The sequence below is a fragment of the Colletes latitarsis genome, chromosome 5 (assembly GCF_051014445.1).
Source record: "Colletes latitarsis isolate SP2378_abdomen chromosome 5, iyColLati1, whole genome shotgun sequence".
Lineage (NCBI taxonomy): Eukaryota > Metazoa > Arthropoda > Insecta > Hymenoptera > Colletidae > Colletes > Colletes latitarsis.
In genome coordinates, this window is record NC_135138.1 from 36515076 (window position 1) to 36527528 (window position 12453).

The 12453-nt window shown below is 44.7% G+C and overlaps 1 protein-coding gene across 3 annotated transcripts in view; it reads left to right on the forward strand.

Moving 5' to 3' along the window:
- Nucleotides 1–12453, forward strand: part of Con (leucine rich repeat protein connectin) — a 112693-nt gene that overhangs the window by 59352 nt on the left and 40888 nt on the right. For 2 of the 3 annotated variants that reach the window (XR_013079670.1, XM_076764858.1), the window contains exon 2: nt 6042–6094. The exons of the other annotated variant lie outside the window; for it this stretch is intronic. The gene's annotated coding sequence lies outside the window, so the exon portion shown is untranslated. The remainder of the gene's footprint in view (nt 1–6041; nt 6095–12453) is intronic. 3 annotated transcript variants of the gene reach the window in all.

Genomic DNA, 12453 nt, shown 5'->3' on the forward strand with positions numbered 1-12453 from the left:
AAGCGACGTATCGTAAACACACGCAACTCAACCGCGATCTGGCCGCTGGCTGGTGTGTACGCTATCTATAGGGTGAAATTACTAACAGGAAGTTTCAGCGTATCTTTCGTCCAGTAACCTACGGATATCAGGCGCTACGTAAACGATCCCTAAACATTCCTACGTAGCAGTTTTAGAAAAACTCTCAAATAAATATTTATATCGTGATTCGATAAGTAGTAGGTGGATGTTAATTATTTTATTCGGTCGGTCCTTTTCCAATGGAACTCCTTTTTTTACGTAAAATGTTCGAGCCACCCTCTATGCGTATACGTCCATATCGGGTACGCGTGTATTGCAGAGGGTTTTGGGGTTAAAGCGCAACGCCGGAAGCATTACCGGGAATCAAGTTTACGTTTCCCGATATGCGTATTTCCAACCCATGACATATGATTTAGACGTCATGCAGGATTCCTTGCGGCTTCCGGATCACTGCCACGCGCAACCTCTGCTCATTCCGTTCACCCTATTCCAACCCACCCCGCCCAAACGTCTAAACTTCCTCGTTTTATGGGTTCAAGTTACTCTGACGCGTCCGTCTTCCTTCCTTCCTGGTTTTATCTTTAGAATTATTTTTTCAGCATCCTAATTAAAGCTCTTACATTATTGAATTTTTATCAAACATTCTCCCCTGAAATTCCAACTTTTTTCTTTCCCTATCGTTCTTGTTTCCAGATAGTTGTTTCGTTCGAAAAATCCAAGGAGATCGCAAAGTTTACGTGCAAACGAACCTGTCGGATTTTAACGTGAAATGGTTGAAAAATAACGGCCGTTTGTATGGTGTTTGTCGTGGAAAATCGAGGGAAACGCATAACATCGATGACGATGGAACAGCTGACTCGTTTCGCGCACTCGAACCCATCACAGTATTCGGACACCGGATAAACGGGGTACACGATTATAATAGAGAATTCGGATTGTGTCGATGGCGGGCATTGTTTCGCACAGAAACGCGCAGTAGCCTGCAGGCGCATCCTTCCTCGATCCATCGATCGTATACATGTATAATTAAAGCGCGTCGATGGCGGAATTTATCGGTACGCTACGTTCGTCGAATAGGTTCACGTTGATTCGGATAAGAAGATCCATGGATCCGGTAGTCCTCGACGAAAGATTATCAACCAGCGTAATCCTATGTATCGTAGATGAAGCAAATCATCTCCGATCTTTGTACCGATTTTCCAATTATTTATCTCGACGAATCAGCCACAGCGTGGTGAATTTGGACGCGGTCAGTTTCGAAAGTTTGCCGAGCGCGTTTGTAGAAAATTCATTTCGACCAAGAAGCGTAGTCAAACTCGACGGAAGAAGGAGCCAACCTCCTGACCTGCCAGTCACTTTTGAAACTCCTCTTCGCGGACGGGGCCGATTTAATTATCCCGAAACGTTACCGTGTTCTTCGAGAAAGAAGTACATATTCGGGGAACTCGACTCGTTTCGATCGTGTTTCGTTTACCTCGTCTTGGGTATTAATATTGCTGCTCGGCGTTCTCGACCTTCTTCTTGCGATTCCCGTTCGTCGAACGCCGATTCGAGCCGCAATTTTGTATTAAAACAAATAACGAACGTTACGGCGAATTATAGCTGGTAGGCAGATCACCGTTACGCGTTGATAATTAACAGCCGTGTTCGCAGGAACGAGAACAATCGAAACTCGCTTCTCCGAGTTTTCAATTAACCCGTATACGTTGGTTGGTAGTTTTGCGGACCGTTTCGTACCGGTTCCGGGGAAGAAACGAAACCACCGTCGCTTATGAAGTTGCCGCCTTAACCGTACGAAATAGACGCGAGGCAGGGGGACCCGTGTGGGTGGAAGGCGAGAGAGAAAAAGAGGAGATCGTTCCGCACGTTTGTACGACGAACTCTCCCCCAGCGAGCAAGTATTGGCTCGGAACTCGTTTGCGGGACACGAACTTTCCGCCCCGGTTGTCGCAGGAAAGAGGTTAAAATATAAAAAGAGAGGACCGAGGACGTGGAACGTGCTCGTGAAATTAATGGCGGGCAAAGGAGAAGGTGGCCGCGAGTCGCCACCTGGACACCGAACGGAATTGGAAACTGCTCCGTACAACGGGGGTGACAGAGAGATTGGTAAATCCGTATTAACCGATTTAACTCGGTTTTACGACGCCTCGCGAGTCCTGCTAAACTTTCAAAAAGTCAACGATCCATCGCAGCGTTCGCAGAAGCGTATCAATAATAGATCGATCTTTAAAACGAGCCTTCCGTTGCCTCGAACGCTTTTTATTCCACGCGGATACGTTCCAAGCAAACGCGCGTCGGTGAACGACATAAATCTCGCCAAGGACAAAAGGTATCCCTTCCGAAATTTGGATCAACGACCTCCTTGGTAGACCCACCTCTATTTCGCGGACCTGGTTCCAGCCACGTACGTACTTAGAACGTGTAGCATCGCCGTGCCATGGAAAACGGAAGTAGGAAGAAGCAGGAGGACGACAATAATTTACCGCGAAGGTGAAACGCGGGGGCAAAGAGCGCACACCCACGCACACATAGCCCGCGGAACGGAAATAAATAAATAGCGAAGAATGGGTGAACGTTTCGAGAATCTCAACCGCGCTAAAAGTATGTTCGCGCGTTTTCGGTAGCTACGGGATATTCTTTTCTCCTCCTGGAAGAAAGAACGCCGCTAGTTTCTAAATTAGTTCCAGTTTTTTTCTGTTTTAGGAATTACAATCACTGGTTTTCTCTTCGACGATTCAAGATCGCAGAGTCGTATTTTCGCTACACACGTTTTAGTTTCGTTACTCGAAAACAGCGAGGTGCGTGATTTGTTGTGCTACGCCTTGTGCGTACAAAGCATATTTCCAGCTATTATTTTTCAACGTCGGAAAATTAAATTTATGGATTCAATGGGAGGATTTTTTAGCAGACGCGCACGCTACGCTTCCTGCTCGAAAATAATTCTGAAAAATGTCGTATCTCGTTGAACGTTTCGAACTTATTATGGAATCTGGTTACGGCGCCTGGAACATAGTACGTGGTATCGAACAAATGTTTCTTGCCGCATCGATGGAAATTTATTTCGACACCACTGCCCGATAATTCGACTTTTCTTTTCATTTCTTCCCATTACTTTCGGCTACGTGTTTGTCGTAATACTACCTATTATTCTATACACGTTAGAGCGAGCTACGCTGTCGTTATTACGGCTATCGATGATAATAATTATGCTACTACTATGTACTATACACTCGTCGGATTCATCCAACTCTAGAAACAGGTACTCGTCTAGTTATCGAGCAAATGCACAGACACGTTGTATGTTCGGTTCGTCGATATTTGTTATATTGTATTTGTTCGTTAACCATCGTCGTCGTTCGATCTATACATCGAACCAGTCCCGTGTCGTTAATCTGACATACGACAAACCAATTTGCATATCGTCGTGACCGCGCGTAAACGAAATTTACGACCCGGCGAAATCCGTCCGTATTTCCGTATACGGACCACTGCGATCGCGATCGTCCTAATTAGATACTTAGGGAAATTTCTATTACGAGAAATCGATGGCTCGAGAAAATTGAATTCAACTTCAGATCGATGGAAAACCTGGGTTAACGCATTACGTGACGGGGAGGTATTAATGTCGCTCGTCTCTCTTCCGTAATTGTTCCAACTTTGATTAGTTCGAATCAAGAGGGAAACCGATCGGGCGAATCTTATGGGAGTCAGCGAATCCGGATGTAACGGTGATATCGTTTCCTCGATAAAGTAACGACTTTCAAACTTAATAAGCGAGACAGTCCACCGAGACTCACCGTGTGACTCACTTTGCGCGCAGGTCGTTGTCATTCTCGATGGACATTCTTGTCGGTTGACGTAACGCGTGCCACATTAATCTCGTCACCGCACGTTCATCACGTGCGACTTTTTTGTTCGTACGTTGTTAAAAATGTGTATCCTGAGCGAACGAAAAACAATATATTTCTTCTGTCACAGCTGGTTACGCTGTACTTTCGATCGGTGCGTATCGTTCCTCTAAGCCAGGCAATAGTAAACCGATCGATCGAGTAAATTTCGATACCTAGGTGCCATCATTTGCGGCCAGGCCCTGCCACAACAGGAAATAACGGGTGGGAGTTAAACGTACAACTGGATACCGTATACTCGTGTTTGAATCTAGAAACAACACGAAACCGATCACTCGTATAGGTAATCGCGTAACATCGTCGAGATGGTTTACGCGATCGTATAACCTGTTTATAATGCGAGCTATTATAGCTGGTCCGTGGGTCGGGAGACTAGTTGCTCGACCTTAATTGCAGTTGTTTCGACGAGATACGGTTTAACGTCATGCCCCTTTTACTTAACAGCAATTATCTTCTTGTCGGACGAACGACCGCGGAAAATGGTTGCTCGTAGAATCGAGACAAATCCCTTGCTGTCTCGACCGGAGCTATTCATGGTTCTGGTGATCGTCGACCTTCGAATCGATCTTTGTCGAACGTCAAGATCATCCTCCTCGTAGCTGTCACTGTAGGCCAGAGGCGAACAACATAAACTTTGTCAACGTGTTTGCAGGCCAGACGCGGTAATCGCCATCGAGTAATTACCAGTCGGAGCCACGCTTATCGACATAATTCGAGGAAACGTGTTGTCCGTTTAACGCTGGGAAATGCGATCAGCCGCTTCAATTATCGCTACGACACGAATCGAAAAAGCTTGGCCAAGCGGCTTTCTGCTCGTTAACGGGCTGGAGAATTAATTATCCGACAGAACGTAAACCGATTAAACTGTAAGTTCGCTTTCCGTTCGCCTTCGTCTTTTGGGAATAAATTCACCGTGCGGCTAATTTTCGTGAAAAAAAGTGAACGGCACACTAGCAGAAAGTACGAGTGCCTAGCGGCCAGTTTATTCGCCTACCAAGCATATTTAAATTTGAAAACTTTGAGTACTTGGGTACTTGAGTAGGTAGCCAGCTGCTGGCTGGGGAACGCGAAAACTACATTTACAGGCAACTGCGCGATGTTTACCGCGATAGCGGCAACGTTTGTACGTTTATCGGGGAACTAGAACGTTTCTAAACACGGTTAAGGTCAGGACACGTTCTCGCGATCGTGCTTCTAATTAAATTGCGCGTAAAATACTTGTCGATGTACCAGAACCAGGCGCGAGAAATATAATATATCCGATAATAGAGATGGGTGCGACGTTAAAACGTTTACGGGTTAAACAAACTTGCCATCGTACGTTCTGTTGCGTGACCACGGTTTAATCGAACGACACGATCCGAAAGTATATTACAGAGTGATTTATGTTTCGGATGGAGGCAAGAAAATTGCCCTGTATTAATTGCCCGCCAAGACATCGATCTTAATAGAAATTACATCGCCAGCGATCAAACTGTCCGGCTAAACATTCTACCGTTTTATGCGCTTCCGCAGTATGTCGTGCAATGAAATTACGCCCTACGTTGATATCGTACGATATTAATCGCCGTTATCAGATCCATCGACTCCGGTCGATTTGGACGTTTGAATTCTGGGTCAGATTCGTAAACTCCTTTTAGTTTTGGCCATGTTTTCGAGATTTCGGACCACCGTGCGTCGGTTTACCCGCGATACTCTCCATCGTGCCGCCTCGACTCGTGTAGTCAACGTTGGGAACCTCGTTAACAACTCGTCGTTACTAATTAGTACGAGGGCCGGATCGATCAGAACCAATTAAGACCAGCAAAGCATCGGTGTACCTTCCCTTTCGACTGTAATCCTCACTTTCCAGCGCCGATTAAGTCACGAGCGTCCTTTATCGCTCCTGCCTCTCTTTAATACGATGGAATCTCGATATAAACGACTAAACGAAGTTGCCCTACCGATGGACGTTCCATGGAGACTGCCGGCATTCGAAAATTATTCCAAATATTCCAATTTTAGACGCGCGATAACGCGATCTATATTTTATAATTTAATCGAAATATCGTTCGAATTGAAAAGGTCATCTTTGCTCCTGTCGTTATTAAAGATTCATGTTTTTTGTTACAGATTGGAACTTGTAATTAAAGATTCTGGAGTCCTCGTTAACGTTTCAAACTAAGGTAAGAATAACGAGAAAATCGTCCATCTTGGTACAAAATTGACGTCGCTTTTAAATAATTAATAAGATTAAAATTCCATTTATGGATGCATACAAAAGACTATTTACCATGTCGTGACGCAATTCGATAGCGTTTCGTTACTATTTCCGATTGTTCTATGGAATGTTTATAAAGTTTAAGATCTCTAATACCTGTTATTCCATGTATCAAAGATTTTATTCTGATTTATTTTTGTATCGTAACAATAATGTTTGTCGTTACTACCGTTACAAAGTTGGAAATCGATGCCACGTTTTCGGGAACAGAAAATCATCTTGGCGTGTGCGAACTTATGGAAATATAATCATATTGTTTTGCGGAACGGTACGGTAAGATTATCCTCGACAGCGCTGCATCGTACAATGCTTAAGCAATGTACCTGTTTATGAAGTGGCTTCAAAGATTTGCATGTTGCTCGAGTTTCCGCGGATTATACGTTTAATTCACAGTCCGTTCCCAAAGCTCGCGTGCTCTTACGCGGAAATTTGCATCTCCCGAAAGTGACGCGAGTTAGAAACGAATTTTGTCGTTAAAATATCTTTGAACCTATAATTATTCGTATCGCTACATACTGTTCGTTGGATCTTCCGACGAGAGATATTCAAACGGCAGTTTCGCGCGGAAAGCAAAGAAAACGACGTTAATTAAGATAATTAAAGTTCGTTTCCAATCAGCGGTCCATAGTTCCGGAAATGAAACGAGCTGCGAGGATACGCGGAGACGCGCTAATAAACCTTGAAAACGCTGGTAATTACCCAAGCGGTTGGTGTCGACCGATAGTTAAACGTGGCAGAGGGAAAGCTGGAACTTTTGATCCAGGTCGAAAATAAAACGAATGACAAAGAAAACCGAATAAAGCATCCTAGCAATTTCGAGCCGTGTTTCGCACCGAGACGACCGTTTGTCAGTTTTTGCGACGATGATACTCGGAATACGTGTAAGTAAATGGGATGCAAAGACTATACACAATTTCCGAGGTGCTACGCGATAGTTTCTCTCCGCAAGAACGTTTCGCATGTTTTTGCATCGAGTCTTCGCCAGGGCAGATTTTAGAACAGATTATTCTCGGAACAAACGGTTCAATTATTCAGAAATATCGCTAGAGAGTTTCTCCGAAAGTATTCCATTCGCAATATCAATTTTTGATATACTAACCGATTCGTTCGTTTTCTATTCCTAAATTCCTTGTTTAAGGGACAGTTTCTACGTACCTTCGTACGTAAACATTTACCCTCGGAAACGGTTCTATTCTTTCGCTGTAGACGGCAGAAGGGCTGAATTTAGTAAGAAATTAGCAGACGTATCTCGAGGCAGTCGGTGTAGCTATGCGTTTCTCTCTGCTCGTGCCTCGGTGTCCTCTTTGCACGCCTAGCTTCTCCGCGACGATATCGTAACAGCGTATTACAACGCGTAAACACAGAACGACGTTGCATCCCGGCGGCAACCAGCGAAATAATCTTCGCGGCTTACGGTTCGAAGATTTTGCGAAACACACCGATGTCGTATATTTCCTCAGCAGGATTATGGACGAACGTTTTCGCGCGCGCGTTTATCCGAATTCGATACGCGACGAATGCCTTCGAAATCGATAGATAAAAAATGAACCGCGCGGGTTACAAACAGAGAAGCATCCCGAGAAGGCTGATCGTTTCAACGAGCTATAATACAATGCACGATATCTTTAATTTTATTTAGATTTTTCCCCCTACCTGCCTCTTGAAAATTACACGGATTAATTTGTCGGATAATTACAAATATTTTACGCCGTTTACGCAGCTACATGAATTCCTGAACGCAGCGTTTCGGTGGTTCGCTGACCATTATTACGTTCTTCCACGAATCCTCCGATAAGACAAAATTAAATTCCTCGCACCTCGTGGGCTTCCTAAATTCCTTTCTCCGTGTTTTTTCTACTTTTTTTCAATCTTCCTCTCTTGGGATATTAGCAAAGTTGAAAATAAACCCACTGGGTACTAAAGTAGGCTCGTTTTTAGGTTTCCCTTCGCACTGATAGAGCAAGGTACGACGTAAACTTTTCGAGACGCGAGAAATTTTCCACTCTAAAAAACAATGTACCTATCGGGGAACTATTAAGCGGAGCTTTTCTAATTATCGAGAAACCGAGGAAAAAGGTCCTTCGTAATTAATAAGGAGCTATCGAGGATTACCCAGAGAGGTCCCATTAATTTGCGAGAAATTGATAAGGAGGCTCTTAGTAATTAATTACGCACCTTTCGCGTTTAATACAGGTTTCGAGTAATTTTCAGTGCGGCAGTTCACAGTTTGTAGAAACATTCTCGCTTCTTATGGTTATTAATTAAGAGCGACTTTTGTTCCTGAAGTTCTTCGGTAGAACATTTTAATCACCTTTATGACCCAGACTGCGAATAATTAACGCTCCGTTGCGGTAAAGTAAACCATTTTTTCCGCGATAATGGCTTACTTCTCTCGGAGTCTGATAATCCAATTTGCTCGCGCGAAACCGGGATTTCAAACGTAGATCGGCGCAAGATTTTGGAAACGCGACGATAGCTAAATTCGAGCGAGCGATCTCCGGGTTCGCTAAACGCCATTAAATTTTCATACGCGTTGCCTATACGTGCAATAGTATTTCTCATCGTTAGCTGTGTCCGTGCGGAAACAGTTCTTTTTCGCGTATTCCCAGGCCATTTTGATCGAACATCGACTCGCGATACGCGTTATTTCCATTCTCTGTCCGCGTCCGTTTCCCTCGTATTTCTCGAGGCGGCGATACAAAATCTCTGGACGAGACGAGTGCCCGAAAACATCTCGAATACTCCTCGTAGCGGGTTTTGTGCAGCCCCTCGAAAGGTCTAGGCACGGCTGGCAGCGTATCGAGTCGGGAATCTATAATTAACAGAGGATTACGCGGTTTTCTTGCCCTCTCTCCGGTTTCCTCGAGCACAGGCTCGATAGCTGCACCGGATGCGCCCTCGAGTGTCCGGTAAGTACCCTGGAAGGGAAAACGAGCACGCTCTTGAATCGTGCGCTGGTCGCGTTGCAACCAAACTTTCAACCCGAAAGATAAAGGCGAACGCAATCGTGAATCTGGCACGCCAAAACCGACAAACTTTCCTCGTCGGTCCGCGGCCGTAATCGTCTTTTTGTTATCGTCGCATCGATCGTATCGTGGCCGAAACAATTCGAAACGTTCTCCGTAACGATTGGCATACGGAAACTCCAATGAATCCTACGGAGGATAAAACGAATCTAGCCAGGGAAGTCGGATCGCACTCGTTTCGCGTAAGTCACGCTGTCAACGTCCCGTTTAAGAGATCGATGCGTTCGACAGACGGGTATTTGTCGCCACCCACACCGAAGAAAAACTCGCCTCGCGCCTCAACCTGGCCAGACGTATGCGCTCTGAACGGAATAGCAAATCGCTCCAGACACACGGAATCGCAGGCCATCCTCGCGGACGACCCCCGATAAGTCTCCTTAATTAGAATCTTATCGGAACGCGAACCAGATGCACGAGCTGGCTACAGGGTGTCCCGAAACAGGCCTACTCTCTGTACACCGGGTCACGCGAAAATCCTAATCCAATCGCTTTCGACTTTTCTCTAAGAGACGCGTCTCGATGTTATTCGGATATTACACTTTGGGAGCATAAAGATTGCGACACGTTTCAAAATGAGATAAACGTACGTAGATAAAGGACTTTTCCAGAACCGATGTCTACTGTGTTTGGACGTTCCATGGATATCGGGTGACCGTTCAAAGGTACCTAGTCCGAGCCGATCGTACTCGCTGCATTCTTGCTCGAATTCCTGCGCTGGATAATTGCCGAACAGTGTTTCTACATAAGCGTGTGTGCATCGGTAAATCGACACACGGCGCTTCCGCGAGCACCCTGTATGCACGTACATAGCCGCGAAATGGTGAACGCGTTCGAGAATTTCGTTTAAAAGTTTCGCTGAAACGATCCAAGGACCAAGCCTCCACGAGAATCCACGGAGATTGAATTTTAAAGAAAATTCGACAGGGTGCAGGGTGCTGAAATTTCTCGGGGAAAAGAAAAATTTCAAATCGTTCTGGAAAAATTATTTTTAGTTGCAGGGGTCAATCACAATCGTTTTTGGTCAATAGATGTACCCTCGAAATCCTACTCAGTTTCGAGAAAAAAATTCATTACTGAAAATATAATGTCTGACCATATATCGGGATATTCTACTGAAATTTTTCCGCGAAAATAAATTTTTTCAAATTGATTTGAAAAAATTATTTTCAGTTTTGGGGGTCAATTACGATCATTTTTTGTCAATAGACATACCCCCGAAATCCTACGCATTTTCGAGAAAAAAATTCGAATAGGTGCGGAAATTGTTTGCCGGAAAAAAAATTTTTCAAATCGTTCTAGAAAAATTATTTTCAGTTGCGGGGGCCAATTAGAAGCATTTTTGGTGAATAAACATACCTTCGAAATCCTACGCCCATTGGAAAAAAAATTCATTACTGAAAATATAAATTTTGCGGGATACAAGTTTCAGTTTCGTGACATTTCAGCTTACGAAATTCGAAACGCAATAAACGATGTATGGTAATGGAAAGAGTCCTTCGTCCTTTATCTTTTTACGTTCGTCCTCTTTTTTTTTCGCCCTTTTCCTTGAAACTTTTCGACACTTTTACGCGCAATGGGTGTGGCTGGCTGGCGTTCTCGTTCCTCGAATTCTCTTCCAACCTGTGCCCGTCGAACCCGTACATATTCATAGCGTCGAAACCGCTTTGCTCGACCCGCGAATAATATCGATTTATTGATCAAGTATTTAAAAGTATTTAATCGGTAACCGAAATTATTGGCTTTATCCGGTGCTCTTTGAAACTTGCGCGCCGATGTCGCGTTTTAACTTAAATTTCGAGTTGGAATTTCGCTTCGTTCCGTATGCTTGGTAACGCGTAAACGAAATATCGGTTGACGAGGATAATGGAAAACATTAAGCGCGTATCGAATGCCCTGTTGCGTCGAAACGCTTGGCATTTTGTGCTGCGATATCGAATCGATGTTCGATACACTTTCGTACGGTACTTGAAAGCGTATACGTATTGCGTAAAAATAATCCGCTCGCTTAGGAACGCTCCAACGTTCGTCTTTCCGAGGCGTTCGAGTGACTTCTCGTTCGGAATTATGCGCGGCCGTGAGAACGGTTCGCAAACCTGATAGAAAGAATATCGAACGCCTATCGATGCTCCGCAGAAATCCATTCGCCAAAGAAACACGAGACGATAAAACGTCATGGATCTGCGGGGAAAATTGAAATCCGAAGAGGATTCTTTGTTCCACCTTACCCGACGCGAGAATTCGTATTTCCGCGGGATTCGAGCATTAAGAAACATTTTGTGCCCTACTTTTCTGCTTCTTTTATTTCGCGCAACTTCGGTCGTCGCTCCGTTTTCAATTCTTCCCGAGAAAAGTGTGTCATTGGAGGCAAAACCAATTTACGTTGTTCCGCAACTCCCTATCGGTCTCGAAAATATTACGCGAGCGTGCTTATTAATAATAGCTTGTGAGACGCGGAGGAACAAAAGACGAATTTCGAATTTCCCGTAGCGCGGAAGCTTTGAAAACGCGAGCGTGGTTTACATAGCCTATCGTCCTTTGTCGCTGCGCAAATCGATTTCGAATGTTGCGGGCCAGCGATTCGAGCTTTGAGAGCAGAATTTTTGCTTACCGCGAGGTATTTTCGGCTATTTTATACCCGAATACTTGCATTGTTAACATTGCACGGCCAGGATTCTCGTGGTTTCCGCAGAAGGGTCGTTGCTCATTTTGCAAAGGGAGTTGCAACCATGATCAGGACGAGACGCGAATAAATCGCGAACGTTATCGAGTTCTTTTTCAAGAGAAATTCTCTCGGATATACGATGGCGATAGCTTCAAAGTGGAAAGTGCCTTTTATACGCGCGGTGTCTCTGATCCGGCTGGCTCGTGTTACGTACCCACCGGAAACGCACCACTGACTACCGGAGCCCCGCTCGGACGCATATCGCGCGCTAATTGAAACGACGCGATGGGAACGCGAGCACTCGTGCCCGATGATCGCGCGATCAAACATTTCTATCGCGAGCAATCAGTTATCCAGGAATCTCACGAACCTGTTCCCTGTACCTTTCCGTCTGCTGCTGGATTCCGCGATTCTATTTCTCGAATGGATGTTTATTAACGAACCGTTTTGCATAACGTACGACAACGCACAAATATTTTTATTCTTCGTACAATTCGAGGATTGCACGGATAAAAAGTACCGAACTGCACAACGACGACCGGAATCGTATTTCTCTCGAGAAGAAGCGACGCTTTT